Genomic DNA, 18,956 nt, shown 5'->3' with positions numbered 1-18,956 from the left:
CCGCGCAGAATCAATGTATCCGTTACAGGAATGAGTGATTGCGTGCAGTATATTTGAATTACCTGTCATGTTCGAGTCACATTTACTTACAAAGCATACGTGGCTGCAAACACAGCCCACACGCAACTGTTTGCCATGTGGTATTGCCAAACATGATCGTTGTGCTCTATTTGTCAAATAATATGGGTTAATGCGAGAGCTCTGTTTGACTGAAGGCGGGCGCAAACGAGTATATGTAAACTGCTGCATGCAAGCATTTGCGTAAATTGGCATCCGTATATTAACTTGCGATGAAAATAAATAAATAACGTGCAGTTTGAATTATCAGATAATAACCATCAAATACAATCATTGTACTAAGAGCGTCACAAACGTAGGAGTCGATTAGCTATAAAATACGTCAGTTTGCAGAGACCTGATTGACTTTTCGCTGTAGTATGGTTAAGAGAGGAACTCATATGGGTTTAGTTATCACCTCGAAAAAATAACGCACGGACCATGAAGCCTGGTGATGGTAACTCCTTCTCTACATATCATCTTTAAGGAGAAGACCCTTTTGTTTGTTTTATCTGTTACGGCGTTCCCTGGTGTCTTGTCCCAATTCGGTTACTTATAACGTCTACTTTCATTCTTTCGAGATGTTCGTCCTAGTATCTTCTGTTTTCTTGTATTTTATTGACGATATTAAATATTTTCGGGTCGTCTCTAATTTCCACATTTCGCTTTCTGTTAGCTCTTGTATATCCTTTTACTTCTAGAAGCCTCATCTTTGTTGCTTGCATGCCATTTTCTTGGCTTTATTTACAACCCACGATTCGCTTTCGTAAACAAGCATTGGAACTGCCATTGTCTTATGAATCTTCAATTTTGTTTCTTTCCTTATATCATTTTTGGGTGCAGTTGTTCCCTACTGGATCGCGGAAAGCTATTATGTTTCAATCCTGGGAGTTTTCAAGGTGCTGTCATTATTTACCTGCGGATTCTTTTTCTTCTTGCAGTCCACTTTGTCCTTTGTCTGGTGGTGATTTCATTCTCTGGTAGTATTTCCCACTTGCTAATTTTTTGTCTGTATAAGTTTCTGTTGAAAATGTTTGATGGATTTACATGAGCCTTTTTTAAATCCTCCTTGAGTTGTTGGATCCAGAGTATGTTTTTCATTTGTTCTATGTCCTTCGCAATTTTATGAGTCAGTCTTGCTGTTGAGAATCTGTGGATACGCCGATAAAATTTCAGTCTACTTTTTCTTATATTTCCCTCGAGATTCGATAGTTTTTCTCTTTTTCGGGATTGTCGTCCGTATCCATCTTAGGCGTTCGTTTGGGGCTGAGTACGTCTTACAACTTTGCGTTCTTCCTGTAGGCTGTGTTCCAGGTCACATTTTCAATATCGTACAAGACTTCGGGCTTGATGACTGTTCTAGTGCCTGGTTTGTGGCACGTATTTTTTTGTCGTAGATGTTCTAGATTTTACCGTAACCTCTCTCGTTTTGTCCGTGTTTTATGATGAGGTTTTGAGTAGATTATTTTGAATAGATATTCTTGATGTTTTGGAAGCATACTTGGAGGCTAAATCTTTTAGTATTGCCATATCACCCATGGAAGCTATGCAAAAATATGGATATCATTATTTGGTCTTGCACATCTATGAGTTTCCATTAGTTCTGTATTTAGACATATGTTTATTGGTGAAAGTATATTACCAAACCTAGCTAATTTGTTCTCTGTATCTACGTGATACTCATATGTGGCGTCTTAACACAACTACTGTTAGAACCGTTCTATTATTAATCGCAATTGTTGTCCGTACAGTGTTTTTTCCTTTAAAACTCAGCGATGTCGTCTTCTTTCCTGAAATCGTCAAACTGTTCTCTTCACAAATCTTGCCTTATAAATGTATTTCTCTTCGTAGATCTTCTTCATACTTCGCCAACAATGTGGCGTCATCTGCACATAAAAGACGATGCAGGCGGAAATTTCTGTTAATCTTAATTTCCCTATCAAGAATCTCTCTAAATTTCCGGACTGCATCATCTAAATAAATAAACAGCGAGTTTGAAATGTTACACCCTTTTGTAACTGCTTCGTCTGTAGTTTCAGCTTTGTTAAAGTATGATTTATATCTAAAATCACAGTCATTTCTTTGTACATACTCTTTAAATGTTTGTTATATGTTGTTGTATGTTGTGGATATCCTCTATTGATACATAGAAACTGCGGAGAGTTATGGAAATTCTCCACAGTTTGTATGTATCAACATTATCGACTGCTTGAATAAAATCAATAAATGCTAAACGGGTTTCCCTATTACAATCTCTCTGCTTTTCCATTACTTATTTAATTATAAACACTGCACCTGCTGTCGACCATCCGCTCCGGAATCCCATTTTTCTTCGCTTAATAAACTCTCAGCTACCAGGGACGTTAAACATGTAGTAAAAACTATTTTTTAGCCAATTTCGGCTGAAAACGCGCAGAGTTTGTTGTAGGACATCGTGGAATACTCCCGCATCGGCCCCTACTGTTGTACGAAGTTCCGGGAGGAGGTGGCGGCTCTGTATGTTAAATTCAAACTGGTGTCGGTAACCCGCTGGGTTCCTCGCGTTCGTCGCCTCTTACCAGAAGCCCGTAAAGACCAACGCAGGACGATCTGTGTGGATTTGCTTGCGCGTTACATGGCTGACCGAGACAGTTTTTTGTCGAACATCGTCACAGGCCATAAAACATGGGTTCATCACTTCTGAATTGGAAACAAAAGGATAATCTATGGAGTGCTCCAATTCAAAGCCGCGCACTCAGCCAGTAAAATGACAGCAATGGTCTCCTGGGACTCTGAAGTGGTCACTCTGTTTGATGTTTTTCATGGTGCAGCGATCAGCTCGGAACTGTATTGTGCTACACTCAGGAAATTGAAAAAAAAAACTTCTTCAGAGTGTTCGTTGCCACAGAAATGTAAACAAACCCCTCCGTCTTCGTGACAACACAATGTGTCTGCTCCACCGAGACAAGCTCACAAAACTGAATTTGGCTGTTTGGCCTCATCCACGCAGCAACCCGGATCTCGCACTTCCGACTTCCGTCTGTTTGGCCCAGTGAAGGATGCACTCCACGGGAAACAGTACGTGGGTGATGGGGAGGTTATTGATGCTGCAAGACGTTGGCTCCGACGTCGACCAGTAGAGTGGTGCAGCCGGACACACAGACCGTCGCATTGGACGGAGATTATGTTGAAAAATAAAATTTTGTGGCAAAAGAGTGGGGTATAATATAAAACTAAACTCCTCCCGCACAGGCCATGAAGGCCCAAAGGTACCGACCGGCCGCCGTGTCATCCTCGGCCCACAGGCGTCACTGGATGCGGATATGGAGGGGAATGTGGTCAGCACACCGCTCTCCCAGCCGTATGTCAATTTCCGAGACCGGAGCCGCTACTTCTCAATCAAGTAGCTCCTCAGTTTGCCTCAGAAGGGCTGACTGCACCCCACTTGCCAACAGCGCTCGGCAGACCGGATGGTCACCCATCCAAGTGCTAGCCCAGCCCGACAGCGCTTAACTTCGGTGATCTGATGGGAACCGATGTTACCACTGTTGGCTCGGGGCATAATATGGTATACTGAAATCCTGGATAAAACCAATCTGCTATCAGAAAAAGTGTTGCATTACTTATTGAACGCCCCTCGTATAATCATTGATCTCTTGTTTGCTATTCTAACACAAACTATGTATGCGGTGTTAGGTAAGCTGGTTCCTGAATACTTCTTGCAGTTACCGCTGTCTCCTTTGTTAAACAGTGATATCGTCTCGGCTTATGATCATATTTCTGGAATACCTCTATTTCTTCAGCAAATATTGAATGAATATTATAGTGTTCGAAATAGATTGCCTCCACATTAGGACAGTTCCAAGTTTATACCATGCATTGCTAGTAGCTTGTCTATTAAAAATGGCTAAAATGGTTCAAATGGCTCTAAGCACTATGGGATCTAACATTTGAGAACTACTTAAACCTAACTAACCTAAGGACATCACACACATCCATGCCCGAGGCAGGATTCGAGCCTGCGACCGTAGCAGCAGCGCGGTTCCGGACTGAAGCGCCTAGAACCGCTCGGTCACAGCGGCCGGCTCTTGTCTATTATTTGTAGGGATGAGATTTTTCTTAGTTCAGCCATACATAAATCATGTTAACGTCCTCTTTCAATTCCATTCTCTTTATTCTCTGTGGAAATTCTCCTTCAGACCACAAGTTCGTGTAATTTTTTATCGTTTTTTCTGGTTGGATGTTATTTATTTAAGTTTGTTCTTTCTCTGTTTGAACATTACATTGTTTTACAAGCAACCATTTCCCTTCCGTGAACATCGTCTTCTGCTAAGCTTATAAACCTATTCACGAATCTTGATGAACTTGTTTGGATGTCCGATTTGCTGCATTGCTCTCTTGTTTCTAAATTTGATGGTTCTCCTCTGTTAGTTCATTGATACATTTCAGATAAACATCTTGTTCCTTCTTTATAGCTTTATGTGCAAATTTTAACACTTACTTCCTCCCCATCATTTTGTTTTTTCCTAAGACTTCTTCAGCTGCTTTCTTAACCTCATATTCTATATTTTTCCATCCTTTCTATATTACTACCGTTTTTTTATGCTCTAATTTGTGTTTAAGTCTCTCCCGGTACAGATCTGGTATCCTATGTTTATTTAGTAGATTGTAAATTTTTTCCTTCATCTTTTTTGTTAATTTTTGTCTCTTTCTTCCATATGGTCTACATATCTATTTGAGATATCAACAAGAAATTGTCAGACCCTACTTTATATGCCCTTCACTCTAGTGTCCTACACCTTTCCATACAGATTTCGCTAATAATAATGTAGTCAATAAGAGACTTCAGTTCTCGAGCCGAATTTCATTTATGGATATTTTCTACGAACGAAAGTATTGATTATCTTTTTCAGTTGTTAAAAGAAGCAAAATCTCTAAGCAATCTTGCATTGTTATTAATAATGTGTTCTCCCATAGTCGCTACAGACGATTTTATTCCCTACCCTTGTTTTTAAGTCTCTTATCAATATGATTTATTGATCGTTGTTAAATTGTGAAATATATCTTTCCTTGCTCGATGAAAGAATAAGATTATTGAAATTTGAGTTTTTAATTATATTACTGACATCAGCTTTTATCCTTCGCGGGGCCTAGCACAAAGTTACGCATCGTGCAATGCGAGCTCAATTGTTTAGCTAATGGCTGGCGTGAGTAATTTTCAGTCACTACCAGTCAATAGATTTAAAACGGCACTGAATTTGAAGCTAATCTGACGCCTTACCATGACCGACAGTAATCACCATGCCACACTTTAAGTACGTATCTTGTGGAAACGTAGGGTAATTAATCGTTCATAATAGTCTCACTGTACGACAAAGACATGTATTGTTTTCACGAATAAGTGAAGTTCTCAATTGTTCAAATGGCTCTGAGCGCTATGGGACTCAACATCTGAGGTCATCAGTCCCCTAGAACTTAGAACTATTTAAACCTAAGTAACCTGAGGACATCACACACATCCATGCCTACGGCAGGATTTGAACCTGCGACCGTAGCAGTCGCGCGGTTCCAGACAGAAACGCCTAGAACCGCTCGGCCACTGCGGCCAGCGTGAAGTTCTCCTCTGTAGACAACTGGTAAAGACAAAATGGAGTACGAGTGCCTTAAATAAGTCCACGTCTAACTTTTATGCAGTACACTACCAGGATATCTCTTAAATTTTTCAGATAATGGATTCAGAACATGTACTTGGCACGAAGGAGAACAATGCACGACTAGCGCAAAATACCGCAATTGCTCGCCCAATAACTATTCCGCGATACTCAAAAATCGCAATTTTTCCACGACATACAACAACTTGAACGAAACTGATTGCTGTTTGTGAAAGAGCTCTGTAATTCGACTCCTCTTTTCTCCCTCCCCTGGTGCGTAAACTGCAATTACAGCCAAGTTTTGTCTCTCCTCTTCAATAGTTAAAACTATAATTCCTTCATTTATATAAACATACCCAGTAATTCTCTTTTTCCATGTCTTAGGTACGTAAATGGCAATCATTTTCTTCGCTCTCTCCTGTTTTCTTGTTTCACAATACAATATCAAACCTTACACGGACAGTGCTATGTTAAGGCGGTGTCCTGAAATGAGGGTGCGACACAAACGATTGTGCATAACTAGTCATTGTGGAGCGGTGATGCTGGGTTGAGACACATGTACCATTTTAAGATCGTTTTTATTTCACAAATAGACAAAAAAATTCCCACTCCAAGGGGGTGTGATCACAGTTCCAATTAAACACACAATTGTCTTACAATATAATCACCCCTTTAATCTAAAATTTGGTAGTAACACTATTTATAAGGAGTTTCTAAACTCAAGTCACTTTTAGGATTATATAAGGCACAATTTGAACATTTGCAATACTCACAGGCAATACAAGGTTTACCCCAGTGGGCGAAATGCTGATCGAACTCCAGCTTTAGCTATTAGCTGAATGGCACTTAAGTTGCGTATCAGAATTCACAAGTGAAGTTCATTTAACTAGAAATCGCTACAAGATTAAACCCAGTAGCACAAATACTGGTCGAACGCCAGCTTCAATGATTATTGAAGTAGCTCCTAAGATGCGTAGCAAAATTCTCAAGTGAGAGTGCAGTTAACTAGGATCAGCCCAAGATTTAACACAAAGGCACAAACGCTGGTCAGGCTGCAGCTTCAGTTGTTATTTGAACATTACGCCAGCCTCACGCCGCTATCAGACCGGCGCTTCACGCCGCTAACGGTTACTCGCGCGTTTCAAAAGTTAACAGCAAGCGGTTAAGCGCGTCTGGGGGATGCGGTGACCAAGTACACAATAGAAGTACAGCAATAAATCATAAATTTCGTCAATGACTATCAAGGAACGAGTCGGCGGGGGAGGGCACGAGGCGTGTCGCACGTAGAAAGATAGGCTCAGCTTCCCAGTTCAAGAGCCACTATTCACAGCTCTCACTGCCACGCAAGCTCAAAACAGCAGCAGCCCCGCTCATAGACTTGAACCCGCGAGTGCCTGCTTGCTTTCCCACTAGGCATTAGTTAGTTAACCAGCCACGATCACAACACTTTTTCATCACTTTCATTAGCTGCAAAGACTTTCCACAGACACCCACCGACTTGCAGCGCACCGAAACTATACAACCGGTGGAGACGTCAATGATTAACCACCGGACGAAAGAAGAGGAGATATTGGTGACCACACACACCAACGAACGAACGGGCCAAATTATTTGGGGCCACAAGGTTCACAAATCTACATGTGCATAACGCTTCCCCACTCAAATACGTACCGACCCCAAGTGAAAACTCCTTGGCGGCCATCAGCACAGCCCAAGCCATTAACACCTTCTCGCTGCCGCCGAACTGCTAATTGCAGCCTCAGTCATGGTCGGCGATGTCTACTCGTTACCTGCCGCACACCATGAGACCCACACTGTCGCACAGAGGCCGTTCTCCAGGCGGCGCAGCGCAACCCCCCCCCCCCCCCCCCCCTCTCACGCCAGTCGCTACGGCGACCCTAGGCGTTAGGTCCAGCTCTGCGCTTTTCCGACAGCACGGGTAGCCGGGAGATTTTCAAATCGTCGCGCGTGGCGATGGCTGGTACCTTCCGTCCCCCCTCCTCCACACTCTAGGTCCTGAGGTCCAGGATGCACACGGGAGCTGAAAACATCAAATATTAGTGTCTGACCTGAGTCAAGGGTTGCATCCAAAAACACACGTACATCATCGCAACAATCGCTGAGACTCAATTTCCTGAGATTACACGAGGAACTTGAATTATCATGAAACACGCGTAAAAACATCTCCACCAAAGACAAATGGCACCCATTCCCCCTTTTTGGCGTTTAAAACCAAAATATGGGCTACGTACGACTCCTGAATGGTTTCACCTGAGACAGATGCACTCTCAGTATTCACCTGGTACGATCCCTCAGGAGCAAGGTGAAAGGCATCATAAAACGCAAGAGCGCCACCGGACCCACAAACCTGGGTAGTAGCTTCACCATCACTTTATCCGATCTCCTACTCGCTGCACTGAAGTTTTAAACCACACACTGTCCCCTGTCCAAAGCGATGTCGACCACCTTCCAGTACTGAACTTCTGCGCCATCCTCTCGTGGGCGAGCTTCAGGTTTTTAAGCGCACTTTCAATTTGTTTCTAATCTGCACAGCGACGATCATTTTATCAGTAAATCGTTCAGTCACTGCAAATTCGAGAGGGGCGTTGTTGTGTTTCAATGGAAACACGAGGACGACGAGGGCCTGCTTATGAGCTTCATGCACTTCCATATTGCAGGTGTGTCCGACCAAAAGAATGGCGAATCCCACTGTGTATGGTCCACATGATGGTACGCAATAAGAAAGATGCGCAAATTGCGGTTAACCCTCTCTGTGAACGACCTATTTGGATAATACAGGATGGTCATTGTACGACACATTCCCGCATCGAAATAAATTCTTAAAGAGGTTACGGAGGCGAAAAAATGGTTCAAATGGCTCTGAGCACTATGGGACTTAACATCTGTGGTCATCATTCCCCTAGAACTTAGAACTACTTAAACCTAACTAACCTAAGGACATCACACACATCCATGCCCGAGGCAGGAATCGAACCTGCGACCGTAGTAGTCGCGCGGTTCCGGACTGAGCGCCTTAACCGCGAGACCACCGCGGCCGGCTACGGAGGCGAAGTTCGGTGTGTTGTCGGTAATCCTACAGGTACTGTACGAAATGAAACACTTTCCAGCCTTATTTTATTTTTTGAATTCAGCATATCTGCCCCTAATTCGGACCATTGCTTTCTCTCAATGTAATTTTACGGTTTCTCAAAATTTAATTCTGATGAAGGCATCCTTAGAGGTGTCGAAACCTAGGTCAGAGTACCAAACATTTATTTGTAACCTGTTGGCTGTATGATTGCTGTGTTGAAACTATTATACGATTGCTGAGTAGCAGCCTTATTTAAAACCAAAATAATTTGATAGTACACTTGATTAAGGTCGCGAGTGGTAAATACCCTTGCATTCTGAAACCACCCAAAACATGAACGAAGGTCAGGCAAGAGAACAGCTGAGGTACTACCTCTTTATTTAATTATCTACAGTCCGCTAATAAACACACTCCGTCTTGTCTGTTCGGTACCATAAATACAGATGGCCTACCTACTCCTTCCACCAAAAGTTGATCAGTAGATGCTTTAAAGTATTTCGTCGGGGTGGGGGATGAGAGGACAGCCTGTACGGAGGACGTATAACTGACGTATTATCAGTACAAAAATGTTCAGGGAAGTTCAGGAATACAGAAATATGAGTCATTACGAATGAGATAAATAGGAAGTGCAAAATGGCTGCATGGATAATGTGAAGAAATAGAAAAAGAAATGACTGTCAGAAGGATAGACTGGGCATATAGAAAAGTGAAACAATCTTTACTGAAATTAAAAGCAAAGGCGGTAACATTAAGAGTACAATGGAAATTCCATTGTTAAATATGGAGACAGTCGACAGGTGGAAAGAGTACACTGAGAGCCTCTATGAGAGGGAGGACATGTCAGATGACATGATAGAAGAAGAAACAGGAGTCGATTTAGAAGAGTAGGAGATGCACTGTTAGAATAATAATTTGAAAGAGGTCTGGAAATATGTTCCATTCAATTCCAAAGATAGCAAGAGCCGACAAGTGTGAGAATCATCGTACAATCAGCTTAACAGCTCATGCATCGACGTTTTTGCCAAGTATGATGTGCAGAAGACTGGAAAAGGAAACTGACAATCTGTTAGATGACGATCAGTTTGGCTTTAGGAAAGGTAAAGACACCAGGGAAGCAGTTCTGACATTGCAGGTGGTAATGAAAGCAAGACTTAAGTAATATCAAGACACATTCATAGGATTTCTGGAGTTGGAAAAGCGTTCGACAATGTAAAATGGTGCAAGATGTTCGACTTTCTAAGAAAGATAGTGGTAAGCTATAGGGAAAGATAGGTAATATATGTATATACAAGAGCCAAGAGGGAGCAATAAGAGTGGAGGAACAAGCATGAAGTGCAGGGTTTAAAGAGGGTGTAAGACAGGGATGTACTCTCTGGCCACTAATGTGAAATGTATACATCGAAGAAGCAATGACGGAACTAAAGAAAGATTCAAGAATGGGATTAAAATTCAAGGTGAAAGGTTATCAATGATACGATTCGCTGATGACATTGCTATCCTGAGTGAAAGTGAAAAATAATTACAGGACCTGTAGAATGGAATTAACAGTCTAATGAGTACAGAATGTGGACTTGAATTAAATCGAAGGAAGACAAAAGTAATGAGAATTAACAGAAATGAGAACAGCGAGGAACTTAACTTCACAATTGGGAATCACGAAGTAGACGAAGTTAAGGAATTCTGCTACATAGGCAGCAAAATAACCCATGACGTATAGAGGAAGGAGGACATAAAAAGTGGAGTAAGACTGAACAAAAGGGCATTGGCTCTGAGCACTATGGGACTTAACATCTGAGGTCATCAGTCCCCTAGAACTTAGAACTACTTAAACCAAAGGACATCACACACATACATGCCCGAGGCACACGCCCGGGTTCCCGGGTTCGATTCCCGGCGGGGTCAGGGATTTTCTCTGCCTCGTGATGGCTGGGAGTTGTGTGCTGTCCTTAGGTTAGTTAGGTTTAAGTAGTTCTAAGTTCTAGGGGACTGATGACCATAGATGTTAAGTCCCATAGTGCTCAGAGCCATGCCCGAGGCAGGATTCGAACCTGCGACCGTACCGGTCGCGCGGTTCCACACTGAAGCGCCTAGAACCGCTCGGCCACACCGGCCGGCAAAAGGGCATTCTAAGCCAAGAGAAGGCTACGAGTACTAGTGTTGAACATAACTCTCAATTTGAGGAAGAAATTTGTGAGAATGTACTTTTGGAGCACAACATTGTATGGCAGTGAGACAGACTATGGGAGGACTGGAACAGAAGAGAATAGAAGCACTTGAGATGTGACGCTACAGAAGAATATTGAAAATTATGTGGACTGATAAGGTAAGGAATGGAGAAGTCCTCCGCAAAATGGGCGAGGAAGGGAATGTATGGAAAAGAAATGCTGGGGACTACCCAAGCCATGATGCCAAACTACAGGTGTATTGTGAATGTTTCACAAGAATACTGTACGTTTTAAAACTGATGAGTCAAGAGTCCGTTCCTCACGGTGACAGGAAATTGTTCGCACCATAAACTGTTTAGTATAGTCACAGTATTTTTACTTTTGGTTCGACTGGTCATTCTGGTGGTATCCATAATTTCTGTATTTACTGTAGTAGTTTCATATTTTAATACTTGTTCTGTACACGTTAGAAAGATGGTATTCTACCCTGGGTCGCTGAGATATTCCGCTCATCACCTACTCATCAAGCTGCTTGGAAATATCCCAAATTTTCAATGCCCGGTTTCGTTCTCTGCAGTTTAACTTATGCTAAAGAAGTATGTCATTTACTGAAATCGTTTCCAAAGAAACAATTTTTTTTCAACTAAATAACTGCTAAAATTCTAAGGTAGTTAGGAAAGTTTGACATGTCAGGTGGACAACTGAATTATTATTCTAATATTTATTATTCGAGTGTATTGCTTTCGTAATGAAGTCCGATTTCACTCGTACTCTGAAAAATTTTCAAATCTGTTAAACAAATAAAATACATGCTAAGTTTGATCTTACAGAGGTAATCTGAAACACTCATATGATAAATACAGTAGTGTGTATGACATCCATTGCAGCTGCAGATCAACCCGTCAATTTTTTGTTCTATGCCTAACCTCCAGAAGTCACTACTGTATATAAATTATAATGCCATAAATTATAAAAGAGTGCGGGTAAGAATGTGTGGTACATCAACATGAAGAAGTCACTGTGCTTAAAACAGTTATATAGATACAATAGCGATCAGTACATAAAGCTACAAGCTAGAATGAAAGAAAATCCCATAGTTTACTTCTGTAACACACTTCTTTCCGTCTTGCATCTTCAGCGTGTTTTTTTACGTGTATTCCGCCAGGAGGCGTCGTTTTTCGTATCTCGGTTATGTCATCGCTATTGGTTGGTTTAATCGTCGCCATGCTGCTTCCATCGACCACTTTAAGCATACTAGTGGTCTAATTGTGGTGACACGTATGCATAAAATTTCTTTACAAAGTCAAAAGAAAGCTGCGCATCTGAATATTGTTTTGTTTATTGAGAGTTCTTCTTCCTTCTTCAAGTGATGCACGAAAATTTCAGCTTCCTCCGGTATATTAAGGGAAGACTCTTTGGGGATATATGCTTTCCTTCCAAATGTGGTTCTGTATTTTGTGTCTTATGCATAGTGCGGTTTATGTGTGTACCGAACACAGTTTTATTGTTAGTGCTTCCCTATTTATGTTGAAGTGGTACACAAGTCATCCAATGCTTTAGAAAAACAATTTTTGTGACATTTTGTTGCAACATGACTAAAAAATGGCTCCGAAAGCCCATGTCGATAATGTTTCTTTGAATGTTTCGCACGCTGACACTTGTTGATGGCCCAGCACTGAAATCTGCAGCAGTTTGCAGAAGGTTTGCACTTCTGTCTCGTTGAACGATTCTCTTCGCGCGACGTTGGTCTCGTTCTTGCAGTATCCTTTTCCGACCGCAGCGATTTAGGAGATTTGATGTTTTACCCGATTCTTATATTTACGGTACACTCGTGAAATGGTCGTACGGGAAAATCCCCACTTCATCGTTACGTCGGAGATGCTGTGTCCTATGTGCCCCGACTATAACATCAGGTCAGACTCACCTAAATCTTGATAAGCTGCCATTGTAGCAGCAGTAACCGATTCAACAACTGCGTCAAACACTTGTTGTCTTATAAAGGCGTTGCCTACCGCAGTGCCGTATTCTACCTGTTTACATATCTCTGTATTTGAATACGCATGCTTATACCAGTTTGCCGGACGGAGTGGCCGTGCTGTTCTAGGCGCTACAGTCTGGAGCCGAGCGACCGCTACGGTCGCAGGTTCGAATCCTGCCTCGGGCATGGATTTGTGTGATGTCCTTAGGTTAGTTAGGTTTAATTAGTTCTAAGTTATAGGCAACTGATGACCTCAGAAGTTAAGTCGCATAGTGCTCAGAACCATTTGAACCTATACGAGTTTCTTTGGCGCTTCAGTGTATTTGTTTCGATGTTCTCTACCTCCTTATTAATTCGAGACACCCTCTATGTAGAAAAACAATTACAATTCGTCATTCATCTAGCGGTGAGACGTTCTGCAACGTGTATCATCGCAGTTGTTCCTTTCATGATACAAAGGAAATGTAAAAGAGGGAGATCGGTATTTTAGTTGCTTTTCATGCTCTTGACATCAATTTTCAGGCAAATGCAAAGCAAAAAGAAGAAGATACTCAAGCATGGAAGTGGCCCGTATTTTTCGTCAGTGCAAAAACGCGAGCACTAAGAACCGTGAAACGGGATAATACGACTTTGATCCTCAGTGCAGCGGTATGCAGAGACGCTTTGGCGCTCAGCCTGAAGAGCTGAGCCGGAGATTAGTGTGGTGGGTGGGGCGGGCTTTGTACACGCGTCCGGCGACCCCGTTCAGCTGCGAGTAGACGATTCCGCGGGGCATCTGCGCTCCCGCGTATGTTCGCAACGCTGCACAATGCGGCCGCACCGGCTGCTTTCAGAGCAGCCGGTGCGGCGCAGGTAGGACCAGGTCGTGGGCATCAGGTGCTGGCGGCGGGCGTGCGCGTGGGAAGAAACCGATCCGCCAGCGCGCTGCCTGCCCCGGGGCTGCGCCGTCCGGCCCTCGCCAACTGCTCGACAGGTATCTCCTGCAGAACTTCTGCCGTATTGCGATTCTCTGCCTTTTACAAACAGTTGAGAAGAGGGGGCACCTAGGAGCTCGGAGCTTATTTTGAGGCTGAATGTTCCCAGCCGTGCAGCACAAATGGAGTGGTGAAACACAGGCAGCTCCCCAATGCTCCACTGGTACATATGCTGTGGACCTGCCAACTCCATATCCCACATGCATCGGATAATGAAACGACCGAAAGTTTCCGAGATAAGTTGGCAGACGTCACGAGTCTTAGCACGTATCAGAGCAAATACACTACTGGCCATTACAATTGCTACACCAAGAAGAAATGCAGATGATAAACGGGTATTCATTGGACAAATATATTATACTAGAACTGACATGTGATTATATTTTCACGCAATTTGGGTGCATAGATCATGAGAAATCAGTACCCAGAACATCCACCTCTGGCCGTAATAACGGCCTTGATAGGCCTGGGCATTGAGTCAAAAAGAGCTTGGATGGCGTGTACAGGTACAGCTACCCATGCAGCTTCAACACGATACCACAGTTCATCAAGAGTAGTGACTGGCGTATTGTGACGAACCAGTTGCTCGGCCACCATTGGCCAGACGTTTTCAATTGGTGAGAGATCTGGAGAATGTGCTGGCCAGGGTAGCAGTCAAACATTTTCTTTATCCAGAAAGGGCCGTACAGGACCTGCAATATGCGGTCGTGCATTATCCTGCTGAAATGTAGAGTTTCGCATGGATCGAACCAAGGGTAGAGCCACGGGTCGTAACACAACTGAAATGTAACGTCCATTGCTTAAAGAGGTGACCGAGACGTGTAACCAATGGCACACCATACCATCACGCCGGGTGATACGCCTTTATGGCGATGACGAATACACGCTTCCAATGTGCGTTCAACGCGATGTCGCCAAACACGGATGCGCCCATCATGATGCTGTAAACAGAACCTGGATTCATCCGAAAAAATGACGTTCTGCCATTCGTGCACCCAGGTTCGTCGTTGAGTACATCATCGCAGGCACTCCTGTCTGTGATACAGCGTCAAGAGTAACCGCAGCCATGGTCTCCGAGCTAATAGTCCATGCTGCTGCAAACGTCGCCGAACTGTTCGTATAGATGGTTGTTGTCTTGCGAACGTCCCCATCTGTTCAAAAAATGGTTGAAATGGCTCTGAGCACTATGGGACTTAACATCTATGGTCATCAGTCCCCTAGAACTTAGAACTACTTAAACCTAACTATCCTAAGGACAGCACACAACACCCAGTCATCACGAGGCAGAGAAAATCCCTGACCCCGCCGGGAATCGAACCCGGGAACCCGGGCATGGGAAGCGAGAACGCTACCGCACGACCACGAGCTGCGGACTCCCCATCTGTTGACTCAGGGATCGAGACGTGGCTGCACGATCCGTTACAGCCATGCGGATAAGATGCCTGTCATCTCGACTGCTAGTGATACGAGGCCGTTGGGATCCAGTGCGGCGTTCCGTATTACCTTCTTGAACCCACCGATTCCATATTCTGCTAACAGTCATTGGATATCGACCAACGCGAGCAGCAATGTCGCGATACGATAAACCGCAATCGCGATAGGCTACAATCCGACCTTTATCAAAGTCGGAAACGTGATGGTACGCATTTCTCCTCCTTACACGAGACATCACGACAACGTTTCACCAGGCAACGCCGGTCAACTGCTGTTTGTGTAACAGAAATCGGTTGGAAACTTTCCTCATGTCAGCACGTTGTAGGTGTCGCCACTGGCGCCAACCTTGTGTGAATGCTCTGAAAAGCTAATCATTTTAATATCAGAACATCTTCTTCCTGTCGGTTAAATTTCGCGTCTGTAGCACGTCATCTTCGTGGTGTAGCAATTTTAATGGCCAGTAGTGTATTTGTACGATGTTGTACTAGTTTCTGTTTGCTGTCAAGATACGTACTTACGTTGCAAAATTACATCAGCAGGAGTAACAAAAAGAAATAAAAGAGAATGTGATTACTAGCACTCCTTAAAATTTCATTTATGTCATCGATGTTCGAAATATCCAACATCTACTGCCACGCACATTTGCAGCCGCTTTTGTAAGGACTTCTGGACAGACTGAAGAGATTCCCGCGGTGTCACTGCCCACTCTGCAACAATGTGATGTTTCAATTCCTCTTGGGTCATCGAAAATTGTTCTGAGACGTCAACTGTGAGTATACTCCCATGGAGGAGTCATAAGGGGAGTTGTCACGACGCCACAAAGTGGAAACCGACGTTCGACATGTTAGTTGTCCTAAACATTAGCTTCTGGTGGAAGTGTTCTGATCAAAAATGCCAGCTTGTCATTTTCGGGTGTGCTGATCATTCAGATTACAGTTTAAAATGAAAAAGAATCACGTATCATTCGTAAATGTACTCATTGAGTGACATTTGCTCTTATATACATAAATTTTCGTTGCGCTGTCTACTTCTACTGTAGTGATTATTTCTGTCATTTGACTTCAGATTTCCTATTAATCCAAATCGAAAAGCATAATGGGTGAATGCTGTGCGAAGGAATGACTGGAATCCGATCAACCATAGCAAAATATTTTCACAGCAATTGTGTGAAGATGACATTGACCAAACTTATGCTTCCTTGGTCCATGTCAAGGAAAATGATTGATTAGAAATCTACCTTCTCTTGTCACATGCGTCTCTTCTTGGTTATTCGAAACGTTTAACAAAAAGAAATTTACATTAATGAGATCAAATGTGTCGTATTACTGTATTAAATATGCAATTCAGACCAGAAAATGTTCCGAAAATGCCTTCATCGTACCGTGTTACTCATAAAAGTACTGTAACATTTTTTGTTCAAAACAATTGTTAAGTGCACACGACAGAAATTAAGAACAAGTAGCAGAAATAGTAGTCAGCTCATCTCGTCGGGCATCTAAATTGGCGGCCCTAGCTTTAAAGCAACATACAACGTTAGTATCGAGCGTCGCATATCCTTATTATACACCCCACATTTAAACTGGATAAAACAGCCTATTGTCATATCAGGCGAACGGGCAGGACTGCTGCTAACAGGTTTACTTCCCTATACAGTGTGCGAGAAAGAGCTAGCAGGACGCTTTTCTAACTACAAGTGAGTACTGCAGTAAAATTACTTCAACAGACGTAAGTCCTGGTCTTGACGCAGCCGCTAGGCTAAGACATTTTTCATTTATTATTGTGTATGTAAGTAACATGTTATCAGTTACGTAATTTTCAAATTTATGTGTAGATTGTATCACTGGTCTAGAAGTCATTTTGATCATTTTGTAGTACTTCTGAAGAAGGCTATATTATTATAGCAGAAACCATGGTCAAGGTTTCAAATAAACATAATTTAGTGCAACTGTGGGCTTTTTTCATTCGAGGAAATTACTGAAATAATAAACAGTTGACTCACTTTTTTACATCTGTTTAGTTTTCATTTGGCTGCTCCTTATAATTGACTAGAGTTGCAATTAACTCTGACAGGTAGACAGGTCGAGAGAGTGTGTGAGTGTTGTTCCTGTTTAGTGTTGCTCCAGACTTACTAGAGTACATAAGAGGCGTGAACAGCGTCAGATGTTGAGTAATCGCTGTGAAGGCCGGAGATATTGTATACTCATGCGAGACAGCGTTGTCAGCACCTGTCAAAGTTGGAATGTGGCCTCATTGCGAGTCTCCGTTTGCCGACTTCTCGAATAGTCTAGTATCCAGATTTGTGAGGCATTTGGATGTGACAGTGCCCCTATGTTGGACTGCATGGGAACGTGAGGGTAAGTATACTCGTCGCTGAGCTTCCTGTAGACCACGTCTGGCCACCACATGTGAGGATCGTCGTATTGTGTACCAAGCATACCGTAACCCGTTTATATCTGTACCTGCCATCCGAAAACAAGTAAAGGACTCCGTGCAAAGTTCTTTGTCATCTCGCACCGTTGGTCGGAGATAAGCGCCTACCTACGTGTAGGTTGGCGTTAACACTGCAACACAAACAGCTGTTTGGAGTAGCGCCGCCACCGGGGAACATGGATTGTTGGTGAATGGCGTAGTACGAGTACTGTGGTCAGCGATACATTGCAGTTCTGCACTTCGCCGGATGACCATCGTTGTTGAGTATGGTGGCGACCTAGGTGGAGGTTCCATTCTTCCAATGTTTTGAGGACATAGTATTGTTACTGCTGGCATCATTGAACGGAGAGTCATCGGGTGTGATTTCAGGTTATGGCTGGAAGTGGCTGAGGAAACTCTGATGGCACAACGGTACGTCACGAACAACCTGTTTCGTCATAGGTTACCTCTCCTGCGACAGTATCTCGGTCTCATTCTACAACAGGACAATGCTTGTCCACATATGGTAGGATCTCTGTCAACTGTCTGCGTGATATCGATGTACTCCCGTGGCCAGCAATTTGTCCAGATTTCTTGTCCACAGATCATGTGTGGCACCAGCTCGGACGTCAGCTGCATCCCAGTGCCAGTATCCGAGTATCCAACATATCAAGAGCCAGTTCAGTTGTGATCCAGCTTGACTCAGGAGAGACGACAACGGATTTCTGACATCCATTCCAACCGAAACAGTGTTTATATCCAAGCCAGACGGTAGCAACGTCATTCATATAAGTCTATCCATACTGTCAAGTTCTTTGTAAATTTGTGTTCGTTCTGTAATCACATCCCCTTTCAACACGCGAATATTCATTCTGTCTCCTTCTCCTCTTCTGGGAACTCCATTTCTTGTGCCTAGCTGAGCCGTGCACGGCTCGTGTTCGTGCCGTTTCTTGCTTGACAGCTTCTCTTTACGGAACTGTCGCCTCGTTTCTTATTCGATTTACTGGCGTCACTAAGTTGCTGGCTTGCCTGCCCGTGAGTATCAACAGCAGCGCGTATCGATTAGAGCACTGTCGTATTATCTTTGAAGCCACCTCTAGTATTTGCGGCTCGTCGTGTGTCGGGGGTTTAGTCCGGATGGGGCTCCAGTGAGGGCTAGGGACACACACATGCACTGTCAGACGGAAGGAGACTTGAGCGACGACGACCATTGGTTGG

Source organism: Schistocerca piceifrons, chromosome 5 (genome assembly GCF_021461385.2).
Source record: "Schistocerca piceifrons isolate TAMUIC-IGC-003096 chromosome 5, iqSchPice1.1, whole genome shotgun sequence".
NCBI classification, from domain to species: Eukaryota; Metazoa; Arthropoda; class Insecta; order Orthoptera; family Acrididae; genus Schistocerca; species Schistocerca piceifrons.
Note: the sequence above shows the minus strand (reverse complement) of the source record.